At 42.6% G+C, this 15,684-nt stretch overlaps 1 protein-coding gene across 2 annotated transcripts in view; it reads left to right on the top strand.

Moving 5' to 3' along the window:
• Window positions 1-760: 760 nt before the first annotated feature.
• SAR1B (secretion associated Ras related GTPase 1B) overlaps window positions 761-15,684 on the top strand; it is a 30,866-nt gene continuing 15,942 nt past the window's right edge. The window contains exon 1 of one of the 2 annotated variants that reach the window (XM_063120748.1): window positions 761-860. The gene's annotated coding sequence lies outside the window, so the exon portion shown is untranslated. Of the gene's footprint in view, window positions 861-5,664; window positions 5,815-15,684 lie in introns of those variants that run through there. The other variant, XM_063120747.1, reaches the window with a different exon arrangement.

The raw sequence follows: 15,684 nt of genomic DNA, 5'->3' as shown, positions 1-15,684 counted from the left end.
CAACAGTATAAAACCATAATATAAAATACAATATAAAAAGTACAGATACAAATTTAGAACTAATTACTACAATTTAAAGACATTGTGTTCCTGCTCATTCTGCTGTCCAAGAGCTAACTCTTAATGGGTAACTTTTAGGGTCATGTGCTCCTGTCTTAGTTTTTTAATCTTTAAATCAGACTTGGACAGGTGAGCTCTTCAAATAAAGGACTGTCCTCTGTAAAGTAGGGCACCTGGCCACTTTAGGAATATACGATTTTACCACTCAAGTCATCACGATGATCATGCCTGAAGCAGTTAATAGACGTTAAGCGTTGCTTCTGGGGCCTTGGTGTAACATACCGGGGGTGAAGCAGGTAGGCCCTGAAACTCCCACCATAAAGGAGCAAGTGTGTAAGGTGGGCACACACAACCCAATATGGGACGGGGGCGAGGGTGGGGTCTGAAGGCGCCTCAGCAGTGATTTTGAGATCGAGATCTGGGGTGGGGAGGAGGGAGAAGGCATCCACAAAGACTATGTTGAGGCGACTAAGAAGCGCGTCGTGGTGTGTTCTTCCGCCCACTGGGCTACTGGAGTGGGCTGGGGGTGGCGGGGGGAGGCAACCACCCTCAATGGCGGATCGGCCTGGGCGCCCTGAGAGTCCGCCGCAGAAAACCCCGCCGCTCCGCTAGCTGCTCTCAGCGCGCGTGTGCCACGCTGCTGCCACTGGCCGGCCGGGCAGCAGGGCCCGGAAGGAAGGAGCCGGGGAGGGGCGGAGCGGAGGAGAAGCCGAGCAGAGCGGAGCGGCCTCCGGGCTCCTGTGTTGGTGCCGGGCGGAGTTGAGGACGGAGCGGCCCGGATCTCAGGCACTTAACAGCGGGTGAGTGGCGCTGGCCGTGGCGCTGGCCCGGGAGCGGGGGAGGGCTTGTGGGCAACGGCGGGCTAGAGCCCTCTTTCCGTCTCCCTCCCGGCCTTTCTTCTTTGCTTCTCCCTCTCTTCCCATAGCTTCCCATGGATCCTTCTGACTGTCTCTCTCTCCCCTATCTGCCCTTCTGTACCATGAACCAGACTCTTCTCCAACGTTTGCTTCTCCCTCCCCATTCCTCTGCCTCCTTCGTAGGCAGCCCACCCACCCCTGGTCCGGCACCTTTACTTTACTTCTTTCCCTGTATCACCTTAAAAATTTGGCTCCCCCCCCCCCCAAATGAAATTCTTTCTTTTCCCACTGATTTCTCACATCTCATGTTTTTTCTCCCTTTTGTCACTTGCCCGCAGTACACCTTCCCTGGCTTTCTCCCCATTGCCTGCCTGTCCCTAGATGTCTTTCTTCATCTCCCCAGCCCCTGCTTTGTTTGGTGGTAGGGTGTTTGTGTGTGTGTATTTAACTCCTATAGGCACTAGTGAATACATGATTTATCAGTCCTGCTTATAACCTTACCTAAGTAAATGATAGCCCTAATTTAGAAAGGAAACTAGAAATTAAGTGACTTGGCCAATTGTCACACCATGAGTCACTTGACAGGTAGTCAAGAGAGCTCAAAGGGTGAAACTAGGTTGGCGGGTTGACCTTTGTTGCTTTTACAATTCCCTATGCCATTATAAGTCACTGCTATAGCACATTTAAGCTGTAATCATTTATTTATTTATTTATTACGTTTCTGTACTGCCCCATAGCCAAAGCTCTCTATACCCACTTACCTGGGAATAAGCCACATTCATATCAGTAGGCTGATTTCTGAGCAGACATTGCACTGTTCATGTGCTAAATGCTTCACAGTTTGTCTTTTCCGTTCTTGCAACAGTCCTGTGAGGTAGGTTGTTACACCTTCCTTCTACACAAGGGGAAAACCCAAAGTGACTTGGCCATGATCACCTAATGAGTTCCCACATAAAATAGGATTTGTATATAGATTCAAGACAAGCATTCTACTTCTGGCCAAGCTGGATATGGACATTCTCATGGAAAACATAAAGTTCTCAATTACTTAAAATGTCTGTTGGCAACTCCTTCTGGTTCATCATTATTAAGAAATGTGTTTAATAGTCGTGACTTCTCAGTGGTGGAAAGCTGAGAACAGATATTATTGGTTGTATGGGAGGAGCATGGATTAGTTGAAAACTAGAAATTGCTGCCTGGTTGCTGGAGGACTATTATAATGTAATTGTATATTTTGGGTGAGGTGGGAACGAAAGTTCACTTCATGCTTTCTGTTGTACTTCCTTGTCTAAGACAGCAGATTTATAGTAGAATTCAATATGTACTTGAAGTAATAAATATCCCTTTGCCTTAGGTAACTCTACTGAAACTCTCTTAAGCAATGAAGGTTTTTTATTATTCTCTTTGGCTTGCTATGTCACTTATAGGGGCATCTGAAGTGACTAGGGACAAGTGTAAGTTGCAAATGGGCTGTAATCTTAAAACTACTTACACCAGGAAATCAAATCAAACCTGATGATAGTTGCTTCTAGTAAATATGCTTATAATCAAGCTACTAATATATGCCTCCATTGAAATGTCGTACTACATTTAGTGTTAAAAAACCTTTTGAATTCCTAAGGCATATATTTAAAATGTTCTCTTCTCATAAATATGAAAGTGGAACAAGGTCTGTTATTCCCCTTTTTTTTTTAAAAAAAGTGTGGGTATTAAAGATTGTTTAATACAAATTAGTTCTCCTGGAACCATGCTTTAACTACGTTGTCGCTATCAGGGTTTAGCGGATTTTTGCCTCTTATGTTTATCAGTGAAGTGGGGATGCAGATGCCACATTAGTGGGAGCGAATGCAGAATCCGATGTTGGTGTAATAATATTATTATTATAAATAAATAAATAATAATAATAATAATAATAATGGTGGTATGTATTTATTTATTGCATTTTTATACCGCCCAATAAGCTCTCTGGACGGTTTACAGTTTCGGATTAATGCATTTAGAACAAACAAATGTGAGCTTATGTATGTAGCATAAAGGTCTAAAAAGGAGTTAGGTCTTTCTGGATATGGGAAAACCAGAAGGTAGATTTAAAAATATTCACTGATTTTATCAAGTTTTATGCATTTCTTAGAGACTTACATACTGTACTTTGTGTGGAAAAGGAAACAGGCAGTGGGTTGTATTCAATGCTAATCTATCTTGTCCCATTTATTTCAATGGGTTTACTAAGAATGGATATAACAGCATTGCGTCATGCTGGTAGAATGAACAACAAACGTAAACAAGAATTTTCTGTTTGGTAACTTGTAGAATGTAATACCTACAAAATGAGTACGGTACCATTTAAATGAACTCCAGAGTGCACTAGGTGTTAACCTTGGCTCTATTTAAATGTATAAATTCTGTTTTGGGGATTTTAAAAATGATGTTGGCTGGAATTTGTAAAATGGGCCCTTTCTACACCTAAGGATTATCCCAGGAAAATGGAGGGATCATCCCAGCCTGCTCCCGGGATCCCCTGTGTGTCATTTGGATGTACAGGGATGATCCTGGGGGAAAAGGCAGGTGTAGAAAGGGGCTTAGTTAAAGTAGGAATTCTAGGACTATTGCAAGCACTGCAGGTCAGGCGTGGAAGTTTCACTTTGATTGCCTAACCTTCAAGAATTTGATGATGTACTTCACTGCAGATTGTTTTGTACTGCTAACTCCGCCTTTTGCGGGGATTACCCCCCAGGTGAAAATTCACTAAAACAGCAACAGAAGTTGAAATTCAGCAAAGCTGAATAGAAACAATGTTGTTCCTACTGTTCTAAATTATTTTTTGTCTCTTGAGCTCACCCCCCTCTTCACATAAGAAACACAGAAAGGACACTATTTGTTCCAAAAGATTTGTGATATCAAATGTAACTACATTATAATCATCATGTTTTATCTATTACAGGTATAAACAAATACAAGCTTCTTTGAAGTCAATAGGTGTGTGTAATCTAATTTAAGTCCCATTCATTTAAGTAGGTCCACTCTAAATTGAATTAATATTGGAGACAACCCAGGAAGTGTACAAAAGAGGCTGTGTCACACAAATGCTTATGCACTTGCTCAGTTTTAGAATTAGACTTCCAATTTAAATGAATGACGCTGCTTACATGACGAAAGATAGGCATGCAGTTGTGTTAAAGGTTAGGGCAAAGATGATAGCTTTGCCCAGGGCTGTTAACCAAGGCAGTCAAGCAATTGCAACACCACTCACAAGGTATCCCTAAAACCTCAGATTGCTCAAAACTGTTGAGTGAATGGTAGGGATTGGATTACTTTGTAATTGCCCTGAGACTTCTGGTATGTTCTAAATCATCCAGGACTAACCAATGTCCAAAAGGGACTATAGAAAGTAAACATGCCATTCAGATCAATGGGAATTAAGAGGTTTGAAATGAGACTTGGATTTGAAATACATATTTGTTGGGTTGTGTGACTCTTTCTAACCTTCCAAACAAATTTTCATAAGAACATAAGTGCCATGCTTGATCAGTCCAAGGATCCTTCTAGTCCAGCACTCTGTTACCACAAGTGGCCAACCAGCTGTTGACCAGGAATCTGCAAGCGGAACACGGTGCAACAGCACCCTCCCATCCATGCTCCCTAGTAACTGGTCTACATAAGCTCACTGCCTCTGATACTGGTAGACTCTCCTACCATACTACTTGGTATCACCTAATATAGATAGGCTCCTAATTTGTTTATACTGCGATCCTGTATCTATTTACCTGGATGTGAGCTCAATCGGATTTACTTTTGAGCAGACATGGATAGGAGTGCAGGCTTAGAAGCTTTTTTTAAAAAACTGTATTGAGAGTGAATGGAGAGAGATGTATACAATAGCAAGTCCAAAGTAAGGTCTTTAGTAATGTCCTCCCCCACCCCTCAGCAACATGGTCTCACAATAGGTTACATAATAAAATATAGTAAATAGATAAATTGAATTTACAGTGCAGCAGATTCACCCAACAGACTGGTATCCTCAGTGAACTGAGCCAAATCGAAATAAATACTGAAAGAAAATATCTTTGAGCTTTGAAGCCCTTAGGTGATAGGTTATCATGAGTTGACAATTTCCATTGTGTTATCACAATATTAAGAAGGAATGCTAATCTGTGGCCTTAGCTAGACCTAAGGATTATCCCAGGCAAATGGAGGGGTCATCCCTGCCTGCTCCCGGGATCCCCTATGTGTCATTTGGATGCACAGGGATGATCCCGGGACAATCCCTGGATATAGGCCTGGTCTAGCCATGGCCTATAAATAGTGGAAACAATGAGAATGCAAATAGAGGAGGTAAGAATGCATCTACCACATTTTAAAAGGAATCTTAAATTTAAAAGGCGTAAACTTGTGCTGCGTCCAGGCCTTGAAACTTATCTTCTAACAAAATGGGAAACTCATGACACCATCAGCTCAAATATCTAACTTGATACAGTGCGTCACATCATTACTCCCTCCTGTATATCACACCTTTATGTTTCTGTGCTTTTCATTATGAAAGATCTTTATCAAGCAATAGGCGTCTAACCATAGGACCTTTTTGATGAAGACCGGGGTGGGTGGGATGTGTCTTCACTGCGGTGGGTTGGCGCCACGTCCCTCACCCCCCCTCATGCTTTCCCTACCCCGGGGTGGTATCAGCTAACCTCGATGCTGACGAAGGAGCATTGGGTTTTAGGGCAGCCATCTGGAGACCAGAGCCACCCCCACCATCTTCCTGGTGGAAAGTGACCAGTTGCAGGTCGCCCTCCATTAGGGGCCACCCAGCTGAGCCTCCACTGCAACTCCAGAGTGATGCAAGGGGCTGCCTTGATGCCAATTTGTGTCTTCTCACCTCACTCTGGAGAAACAAGTCAGGGTAAGTCCCCGATTCCCACCCCCACCCCTGCAGCTTTGGCAGAAAGCCCCGAGGTGGGTGCGGGATTGCAGCAGCAGCAGCGTATAATCGACGTCTTGCCACTGTGCACCCACCCCGGGGCTTTTCAGTGTACCTTTTTGGATTGTAATTTTATTTGCCTGGCTGTAAGATTTAATTAAGCAGGAATAGTCCTACAGAGTAATCTCTTTGTTTCTTTTTCTTACTACCAAAATGAGAATTAACCACAACTATTAGAAGAAATGGGCAGCCTTTTTAGACTGTTTGACTCGTTATAATAAAGTATGGGGAACTGGCTGGTTTTGGATCGTGAATCAATTGCTGCTCAGGATTTAATGTGACTACAACATCACAATTTCCTAGTATTTTTAGTTACTAAGAGTAAGCCCAGAGTTTAGTTATTAAGTTCAAATGGGTTGTTGCAGATTGCAGGACATGAAGAAATTATAGTTTTGATTTGATAGGACTTTCAAATTGTGTTCCATAGAGCCCTGGAGTTCCACAAAACCAGAGTATAGGTTGTCATTGAATTGTATGCTGTTATTATGTGTGAACCCTACACTATGGTTTAACTATGGGTTGTTAAGCATGAACTATGCAGAAAAAGAACCCATGATTTGTTGTTGGATTGTGAACTCAAGAGTTATTTGTGGTGAACAACTCTTAGTTAAACCATAGTGCAGGGTTCACACATAACAACACACGATTTCACAGTACCCCATATTCATTTCATTTCATTTATTGCATTTTTATACCGCCCAATAGCCGAAGCTCTCTGGACGGTTTACAAAAATTAAAAACTACAACAATATTTAACAATGTACAAATCAACAATATCACAATAATATTCAAAATATACTAAATACGCATGTACAGCAAAACAAACCAGGTAAGGGGGAAAAAAGCCTTCAGCTCCAGTCTTGCTTTAATGTCTCCAGGTGGGGGGGGGGAGCAGGTGGAATAGCTCACCCTTGATGGTCCAGCATTTCTCCCCCAGAAGCAGCACTTGAATATGCTTTGACCAGCATATTCAACCCATATGTGTGAACCATGTCATTGTTATTGAATCAGCCTATACTGTCAAAGGAACATTCAGTTACAGAAGTCAGGTAAAGATGCCTGACTGAGTTCTGTTGCATTAAAAATTTACAAACTCTGACTGACACAAGCTGATCTAATAATAGTGCTCCATAGAACCAGATAGAAGTAGAATTTTACAGTTCATAAAAGTTAGCATTTAGATGTTTACATTTTTTTTAAGGGGGGAAAGTTTTCATGTATGTGGCTTGGTTCATCTGGAAACATTTGCTGATTCTCATAAGCGATCAGACAGTATTTTGCTGACACGGACCATCATACTTTTCTGCTTTACTTGTGAATGGAATTTACTGAGGAATAGAATTCTATCACACATAGAAAATTGTTTAAAGTACAAACAGTTCTTTGAAGTATTAAGTGAGGGCTAAGTTAAATAAAGCTGATCTGAATTTCGCAGAGTCACATAGTAGACTTTAAACTTTCATTTGCCAAGCTGTTTCTAGGAGAGTGTTGACCTAGAATTACAAAAATTCAAAGTACAAGGGTTAAAGTGCACTCAGGTTGTATGTTATCTCTTCCAGCAGTTTTCTTACAAGAGTTTCTACTTGTTATTCCAGCATATAAAGTTGGCATTTTTCTTGAATGAAATCTCTCCTCCTAGTTATTTCTGTGTCTTCTAAATTATGCCTCAGTAGAAAAATAGCAATAATCGGAACAGTTATAAAAGGTAGCAATTAATAAAATCATTACTTTAGAAATTACCTTCCTGTATAATGTTCTACATTAATTAGCAAGTCTGGCTATCTTCAACTTCAGAAACATTTTACCAGTGAAGGTAGGAAAGGTACATTGTTAAGCTGATCTCTGCACCCTAGGAATTGCAGTGTGTGTGTGGAGGGGAGACCCATAGCAAGGCTGCCTATGCATGCAGCAGACCAATCCCTTCCCTTCTCTCACACATTTGCACATTTACTCTGAGTTAATTCGAGTTGTATCAATCAAAGTGGCCCTCTCTTCAAATTTATCTGCTGACTTGCTTGGTTGAGCATTATGAGCCCTGCCTAAACCTGTAGGTGCTTTCCCAGAGGACTAATATAGGGTATTTAGAATTAAAACCACTGATTAAAATGTATACAAAATCTTGTAGACTCGAGGCAGCTGAAATCTAAAACATTGCCTCCAGTTCTGATTGTGGAAGGCCAGGAGAAGGGAAAGACATTGGGTACATCTAGACCAAGGAAAGCCAAGTGTGTGTGCGTGCGCATATAGACAGCGCATAACAGCTGTGAATTTGTGGGACTGGATAGAAAACAAGAAGGCCCTGCATACAGGAGAAAGGGATGTTGGCTACTCTTGCACAATATTACTTTCTCTCCCCCCCCCCTTTTTTTTTTTTGCTGGGCAGAGTAGTAGCAGCAACAATAGCAAAAGGCATTTTCTGCAGGCCTCACCTGTTCCTAGGTTACATTTACATACCCTTTGCCACTTTTTAGTGGCCATCCTCATTGCTATCATACCATGTTCTACACCCATAGCTATAGGTGTTTAGGCAGGGGTGTATTAGCTGCATCAATTTCCTTGGCCTGAAATGAGACATTTTAAAACCGACATTTTAGAAAGGATGGTGATATCTTGATTTGTCTCTGGCAAAACCACGTAATTCTGAAACGAAGGACATCAGCTATGTTTTGTGGGATTTTGATACTCTAGAGCAGGGGTGGGGAACTTCAGGCTCGGGGGCCAGATCCATGTGTCCCTCTGAAGTTCCCCAAATGGCCCCACCTCCTTTCCCACAGATACCAATCATTTGATGCTTTTCCAGCTTCTGTGCAGTTTGTTGAAATGCCTATCTGAAGGCTTAGTAACTAACAGTTTGAACTTTAAGCTACATGCTGGTATTTTTGGCCCCACCCCTTTTGCTTTTGGCTCCACCCACCACTGGAATATGGTCCTCAAGAGTATCCCTGAAATTGATTCCAGCCCTCAGGCTGAAAGAGGTTCCTCACCCCTGCTCTAGAGTAAGTGACGTCCATCATTTCTACCTGGGTAAGCTCTGTTAATTTTATTTATTTGTTATGGGCAGTATCCAATGCTGCCTGCATGCCAGCAGGACCCACCGCGAGTGCAATGGGTAGCTAGGGGCTTCTTAAGCAAATGGAAATGAGCAGAAACGCTTATTTCTGGAACTGAGTAGACCAGTGGAGTTGGTAGAAGAGAGCTCTGTTGACATGTCTGATTTTGGAAACAAGTGTTTCTGCTCATTTGTGAGGTTGCTTTCGAAAGTTCCTGCAGCAGTAGAGGTAGGCAACAGAAACAGTAGGAGAGCAGCAGCATTATGAGATACTGCCTTATGTTTTTAATCCACCCAAACATTAAAAGGAAGAGTGTAGCTATGTTGGATCAGACTGATTAATTTCTTTGGCTGATCTCAATCCCTACTGAGTCAGAGAAGGAGACAATAATTTACCTGGATTCATTTTTCCCACAATGTTTATAACTTTTATTGAATCTCTATATTGTCCCCATCTGATAATGTTAATGTATATGTTCCGGCCACCATGTGGAGGAAGTTTCATATAGTAATGTAGCCATGTGCAATAAAAAGTTAGCCTTGGCTTTTTCTGACATGAGCGGTGGTGTGGTTTAGTTTGCCACACGGAGCGATCTGAAACAGCCTCCATATGGCAACCATACTATCTAAATTGACCTTCAGTTGCTTTCCTGCTTTTAAGTAAAGGCCAGAGCTATTTAAGCTCTGTCTTCATTGGAAAGATGTTCCATCTTCTGGATCGATTTTAATTGCCCTTTTCTATAACTCCTTTAGTTCTACAATATTCTTCTTGAGATGCTGTGTATCCAGAACCGCACTCAGAATTCCCTAACAGAAGTTCACTGTAGTGATATATGTGGCTTGCTAATAATTTCAGTTTTATTTTCTGTCTCTTCATTAATAACTGAGCTGTCCTTTTTTTTGCAACTGGGCTGGCAATTTGCAAAATATGGATTGGACATCTAGACCAAGACTCCAAGTCCCTAAAGCTCATCTCTAGGCCACGTTGCACCAAATGCATAATAATGGGCATAGGGATGATTATGTGGCTAGCAATCGATTTTGTAGTGAAGTGTGCCATAGGTACTAGACAGTGAAATAGGGGATGGTAGTGGTAGTGGCCGGAGTGATCGAGTGACCCATCCCACTCCCTGTCCTTGAAGCATGGAAGATTCCTCATCTTTCAGGCCCGCCCATTCTCCTTGTTTAATCTACTGTAGCTTGGATAACCAAATGATAGAGTGGTGGCCGAGAGCTCTCAACCTGTACTGCAGGCTGTCTGTCTCTGTACATGTTGGAAACTCCGCCGTGGGCCATCGGTGTGCCTCTTCTCACAGCTGCAGCTGCCTCCCCGTTGTTTGGGATACACTTGAGTGTCTCTGTGATGGAAGTCCTAAGCAGGCTTTTGTATAAAGATTCCTGATAGTAAACCTCTAGCTCTTACATGACAATAGTCATATAATAACAGCACACACTTTAGTGAAGCCCTCTGAATAAGCCCACAAAACTTACTAGCCTGCCAAAAAATGTATTAGCCTCCTCCAGCAGCCTGCTGCATTTCTATGCTAAGTAAGGAGAAGGAAACTTCAGTCCTTTGGCAGGGCACTTGGTTTTTGTACTGGGTACTGGGCACAGAGCAGGGCTGCAGCGCTCGGCTCCTCTTCTGCCAAGCTGCTCTTTCACTTGTATGCAGTTCTTTCCTTGCTTACAACTACCAAGCGAGTATTTAAAAGCAAGGCTGCCATAAGATTCTCTGTACTTCCTTCCCCCAGTACGTTCACCATTGCAGTCACAGAGCATTATTACTATCATGAAGCGAGTGCAGAACTATTGGGATTGGAAAGAGTAGATGTTATTATTCCCTGCTGAGTATCACATCAGGTATTTCCCCCTTCTATAGTATGTAAATCCTATATATTAACGTTGTTTTTCATGTCATTGTAAAGAAAATCTCCAGATGCCTATGTTTTGGTCCATGGGTCTGCTTAACCTTAAAGGATCCCTCCAGCTTAATATGACTAGGCTTTAAGAAGTTGTTTTCACCTCTGAAATCTGAGCAGTTATTTTGCCTCATGCTCTGTGCACTGATTTGCCTGTTACATGAGTAGATAGGTTTTCTAAGCCTCCTGGAAGCTTTTCCTGACTGGTATTTTGTTCAAGCAATAAATAAACCTGATGACGTGTCTGTACTGCTGTGTTTGCTTGTTCATGACCTTTGCATTTCAAACGTGTAAGTGACAGCTTCTACACATGATGTTGTGTAACCTAGAGTTCATGTGACAAGTGTGTTCTGTCTTCTTTCATCATATGTCTTATATCTGATCTGTTGTTTAGTGGACCAACTTACCCCTTGACAGCATGATCCTGTATCCACTTACTTGGGAGTAAATCCTACTGAAGTCAGTGGGACTTACGAGTTAGTCTCTTCTTCTGATGGGAGGCAAATGTTAACATCACACATCCTAATCTTTCTTTTTCTGGACTTCATGTCACAAATCTCTGCTTTTATGTTAACACCTGAAGATTCTGCAGTCTTTGGACGCTAAGTAAAAGTCTTCAGAAGGCTAGAAAAACATCACCACCCACACCCCACCACCCATGGATATAGCTGAACAGTAGTTGTAGGCTTTGATTAGTTGTTGAAATGTACTTGGCTGCTCTGGTGAAAATGTTATTCCAGGTTAGAGACACTTGCTAGATCACCTGTGGCAGCTTTTCCCGACCTGGTGCCCTCCAAATGTGTCAGGCTGCACATGGGAGTTGAAGTCCCATACATCTGGAAGGCATCAGGTTGGGGAAGATTAAGCTGTGGTGACTATTCTTTGTTTCCAGGTGAACAGGGAGGAAGTTCTTGTAAATGGTCCTCCTTTTGTTCTGGCTGTTAATGATCACAGATTGCTAATTTATATCAATCAAGTGGGATACCAATATGCTTGTTGCAAATAACTATTGTGGCAAGTCTGTGTTATCCTAAAACTGGAGTACCCTGCCATATGAAGGGCCATCAGGCTAAAGGGCAATCTCCTACCGACTTTAGGACCAAGTGACATATTATGGAGGACCCACGGCAGCTGCTGAAACAGCCTCCCCATGCAATGTTCACACTTTTCTGCTTAGTTGTGGGATACATTTCTATACTACCCCCATTTCACATTATTGGGTGCCACTCGCAGGAACAGGAGGCGACAGAGAAATTTTCAACATAATGGCATTATGTCATAAGTAAGTGAAATGGCTTGGGGACAAGGTTCACATATCACTTTACATCAGATACCACTCGCTTGTTTAAGCTGCAGCATATGCCAGGTGCTATTTGCATAATCACCTGCTTGGGCGTGGTTTGTTGTGTCATCTGAACCCAGGTGGCAGGGCTTGTTGGAGGAGGAAACAACCCTCTAATAACCCAACAACAGCCTATGGTTATTCTTGACAGCTACTCAGTGACCAGGTTTGCACAATCACAGATGGAAACTGGACCACGATGGCTTATTTTCCCTCCCTGTGTGTGCCGGTCATGAGCTGCATAATTACCCTCGGTGGGCACGTGTTGTTGTGACATCCAAACCTGGCGAGGGTGGCTGGCTGGGGTGATTTAGAAATCATCCTGAAACCCATGACTTGTTCTAGGGTTTCAGGGAGAATTGCAAATAGCCCCCTCCTCCCACCTCGCTGGGTTTGGAAGACAACCTATTCCAGCAAGAGTAATCATGCTAATTAGGCAGCTCATGACTGGCACATGCAGGGAGGGCAAATAAACCACCATGGCTTATTTTCCCTCTGTAATCATGTGAACCTGCCCACTCCCTGATGTAATGTACCTTGGTGCTAAGATCCCAATATATTGCTGGGAGTGAAAGGATGTGACTGACACCTTTGCAAATTCTTTTTTGGTAATATAAAGTACTGTGTAAGTGCAAAGTGTGTCCTGAATACATTTGCAGTATCCCTGTGTTCTAGTTAGAGCGTTGCAGTGATTTAGAGAGACTCCATGAGCTCAAGAGACTTGCGTAAGACAAAGCAGCAAGTCAGAAGCAGTTGTTCTCTCCTATCACAATCGTTTTCACGCATCGTGCACAATACTGAGCGCTGCAATCCTCACAAAAGAAAATACGGGTAGTGGCCCTGTGAGCTAGGTAGAGTTTCTAGCTGCCTTGGAAAAGCTATTGACCACCTCCATGTTGCGAGAATCTGTTAGGTAACAGGTAATAGAAGGGTTTCAGGCTTTTCTTGTGCAGCTTAAAAGTTTTATTGTGCATTACAAAGATGAGGTTATTTGAGCCAAGGGCGTCTTCTCTGAGGTCTTGACCACAGCGTAGCAACGTGCAGGGCATTGAACTGGTGTCCTTCAACCTGCAGAGCATCCCTTATCCATTCGGTCTTCATTAAGGATGTTACTCTCAAGTGGTAGCCAGACTCTTGTGTTCTCCAAGGAGCCTAGAGAATGCTGATCAGTAGCCATCTTGTTGGTGTTGCAGCCTGTTTCCAAGCCACATATGCAGCATTTTAACTAGCAGGAGACAAGTTTGATCTTAACTGGAGGTAAGGCAGTGCAGTGATAAGGAAATAGGATTTGTTCTATAAGAGCTCTAGAGTCCAAGTCTTTGAATCCACCACATGTTTCCATAGACATGTTCCTGGTCAACCAGTCAACCAGTGCTCCCAGCACTGGTGCTCATAATAGGCATTCAAATTGACAAGAATGGGCGACTGATGCTTCGTGCTGATGAGCATAGCTTGAGCACTGTGTCTTGCTATTAGATTGTAAGCCTATGCGGCAGGGTCTTGCTATTTACTGTTTTACTCTGTACAGCACCATGTACATTGATGGTGCTATATAAATAAATAATAATAATAACAATAATAATAATAATGGGTGCCAGAGTTTTCCAGGAAGAAAGGGACTTTTGCTCTGGTCTTCCTCCTGTGCAGACATGCACTTAAACTCCACAGCCCTATTCACGTAAGCACACCAATCCCAGGCAATCTAAACCGTTAAAACCTATGACTGCATAGTAAATTTTGTCCATCAGATAATTGTGAGCTACAGTTTTGCTTGGGGCTTACCTTGTGCAACAGCAGAACTTGCTTTGTGAGTGATGATGTATTCTATTCTACTTACTAGCATAACAAACATCATCATCATCAATTTATTTGTTACCCGCCTCTCCCTCTGGTTCGAGGCAGGGTACAACCCAAATGCAAACGCCATAAAAAACATATGACTGATTAAAACATTTAAATCTAATACATTATTAAAAGCAGCACATTATTAAAAAGGCATCTTAAAATTCAACTGGGTAGGCCTGCTGGAAGAGATCAGACTTTATGGCTTTCTTAAATTCTGGAAGACTGTTAAGTTGATGAATCTTTCCTGGCAAGCCATTCCACAAACTGGGAGGGTTAGAAGAAAAGGTCCTCTGGGTAATGGTTGTCAACCTTGTTTTTGTTGGCTGGAGTAAATTCTTCCCAGAGGACCTGAGTGTGCGGGGCGGATTATACGGGAGAAGGCCATCCCGCAGGTAGCCTGGACCCAAACCATGTAGGGCTTTAAAGGTGATAACCAACACTTTATACTTTGCCCAGAAACTAATTGGCAGCCAATGAAGAGATGTTAAAATTGGTGTAATGTGGTCAATAAATTGAATCAACCAGCAACTGAACCGAAGAGTACAGGTACCACTAACAAAGGAAGAATCAAAATGTTTGCTGGCCAGTAGATAAGAATCTTTAAGTCCTGTAGGCTTCCTGAGGAAAGGAAAGGAACCTCTCATGCAAGCACTTGAGTCATTGCTGACTCCTATTTATTTATTTATTTATTTATTACATTTCTATACCACCCAATAGCCGGAGCTCTCTGGGCGGTTCACTCCTAGAGGGACGCCTGCTTTCGATGACTTTTTTTGGCAGACTTGGTAGTGGAGTAGTTTGCCATTGCTTTCCCCAGTCGCAGTTACCTTTCCCCCAGCTAGCTGGGTACTCATTTTACCAACCTCGGAAGGATGGAAGGCTGAGTTGACCTGAGCTGGCTGCCTGAGAACCAGCTTCCACTGGGATCGAACTCAGGCCGTGGGGAGAGTATCTTAATTTGCTTGAAGGACATGCTCTTTGCTCAAAACTATGCACAACTTGATTACATACATACTGCAACAAATGTTCTGGTTTTTTTTGGGGGGGGGTTAAAAAGGGGTTTTGGGGGGAGCTGAAATTTTTATTAAAAGATGCCAAACATGTCTATTTTGACTGTATACTCATTCCCATAGTGATTGTGATGCCACTACATTGTGGTGGCTACACCATGTAGCCAATTAAAGTTGGCTATTGGGTGATGTCATGGAGGGCAAACAAAGCCCTTGCTTTGCTGCCATATTGAATGGAAGGGAAGAAGAGGGTACCTATGTTGGCTGGGAATGATGGGAGTTGCAATCCAACTGATCTGGAGGGCAATATGTTGGGGAAGGCTGGGATACACATTGACTATATATCTACTGTATACTGGGATACACATTGACTGTATATATATCTACTATATATCTACACGCTTCTACTGTGAATACTTTTGTGCCCTTACAAAGGTCCTCCAAAAGGGTTCTTTTTTTCAGTGGGTCTGAAAATGTTAATGAAACTCTCCCACCCACCCCACCCTTCACTTATGCTCTCCACTGTTAGCTTTCTGAGAACCTTCAGAGGGCATATCACTGCTGTAACCTCTGGATTTTATTTGAACAATATGGTATGCCTTCTGTTCTGTTACCTGAACAGCTGGA

Source organism: Elgaria multicarinata, chromosome 3 (assembly GCF_023053635.1).
Source record: "Elgaria multicarinata webbii isolate HBS135686 ecotype San Diego chromosome 3, rElgMul1.1.pri, whole genome shotgun sequence".
NCBI lineage: Eukaryota > Metazoa > Chordata > Lepidosauria > Squamata > Anguidae > Elgaria > Elgaria multicarinata.
Note: the sequence above shows the minus strand (reverse complement) of the source record. Positions and strands in the feature narration are given on the sequence as shown.